This window comes from Octodon degus, unplaced genomic scaffold, assembly GCF_000260255.1.
Source record: "Octodon degus isolate 3935 unplaced genomic scaffold, OctDeg1.0 scaffold00029, whole genome shotgun sequence".
Classification (NCBI taxonomy): Eukaryota; Metazoa; Chordata; class Mammalia; order Rodentia; family Octodontidae; genus Octodon; species Octodon degus.
Window position 1 is genome coordinate 3,951,159 of NW_004524605.1, and position 1,952 is coordinate 3,953,110.

Here is a 1,952-nt window from a genome sequence, read left to right on the forward strand (position 1 = left end):
ATAATAACAATTTGGGGGCTTACAGTTCTCTTTTTCCACAGTATTCTGTTGAAGAGTTAGAAAAATAGCAGTAGGGAACCCCCAAGAAAGTGGAAGAAAAGGAAACAGAATAATGCAGAAATTAATGAGGAAGAAAAAGTGAATCCATTTAGAAAATCATCATAATATATAATATATATAAATATATTATAACTCATCACCAGTAGCCAAAGCTCTAACTCATGATGAAAAGTTCATTTCAATAATCCCATAGTATGCTCAACTTCAAATTTTAAGACTATAAGTACTTCCCATGGAAGAAACAGTTGTTACTTATTGTAGGGGGGTATTCGCAATGAAATTCTTAACTATTTATTATAGGAGAACTTACTTTCCTTGATAATAGAACACATTGGACTGGGGAGCTAGCTCAGTAGAATAAGCACTTGCCTGACAAGTGCAAGGTCCTGAGTTCAATCCTCAGTACCACAAAATAAATAAATAAATAAATAAACAAATAAATACAAATTGTTTTTTTTTTTAAAAAAGAACACATTTTCTAGGTCTTCGTGTTCTAATCAAAACCATCTAACTGAATTTTTAAAGATTCTCCTTAAGGTACAAAATCAACATTAAAAAATCAGTAGCCTTTTAATGTACCATAATAATGAACTAACTGAACAAGAAATCAGGAAAACAATACCATTAACAATAGCCTTCAAAACATTTAAACACTTATGGATCAAGATAACCAAGAAGGTGAGCAACCTCTCCAGTGAAAATTATAGAAAATCCTAAGAAAGAAATTGAAAGAGACACTAGGAAATGGAAAGAACGCTCATGTTCATGGATTGGTACAGTTAATATTGTTTAAATTGCTGTATTACTAAAAGTGACATTGATGCAGTCCCTATCAAAATTACAATGGCATTTTTCACAGGACTACAAAAAACAGTCCTGAGATTCATATGGAAATTTGAAGCCCCAGAAGAGCCGAAGCAATCCTAATGAAACAGATAGAGGTGGACCTATCATAATGGCTGGTTTCAAATTGTACTATAAAATCATAGTGATATAGGGAGTAATATAACATTTAACCTATTAGATCTCAAATATACAAGTTTGTGTCTCTTGAATCGAAGAATGGATTTGAAAGGACAGAAGTCAAGAGTAAGAAATGTTAGGGCCAGCCAGATAGCTCAGCGGATTAAAGCATCTGCTTAGGCAGATGCAGGGGCCGGGAGTTCAATCCTTGGCCTGCCATGCCGGCCCCACCCCTTGGAGGGCCCTGAGACAGCAACTGAGACTGGGCGTGGTGGCGCACGTCTGTAATCCCAGCTCTTGAGAGGCTTAAAATAGGAAGATCATTACGAGTCCAATCTACACAGTGAGATCCTGTAGACCCTTCTCTAAAATACAGAGAAAACAACAACAACAAAATGGGTCAAAGACCTGGGTATAATACTGCTAGAAAAAACAAATCCAAAGAGGAAATACTTAGAGCCATATGCATGGGCAAAGGCTTCCTAAACAGCATTCTAACAGCCCAGAAAATAATAGCAAGGATTAACAAACAAGACTACATAAAATTAAAAATATTTGTTCCAGCAAGGGAAGCAATTAATAAGAATGAAGGGACAGGATGATGGGAGAAAGTGTTTGTTAGCTACATTTCAAACAGAGGATTAATATCCAGAACATATAAAAGACTCAAAAACAACACTAAATAGTCAAATAGCCCAGTCAATAACTGGACAAATTAATTGAACAAATATTTCTTAAAAGAAGTACAAATGGTCAATAAGTATATGGGAAATATTCAACATCCCTTGGCTGTTACCAAAATACAAATTAAAATTAATGCATATTGAAATTTAATTTTGCCCTATTCAGAATGGCTATCATCAAGAATACAAAGAAAGAAAGAAAAAGAGGGAGGGAGGGAAGGGGGGAGGGGAGGAGAAGGGAGGAGA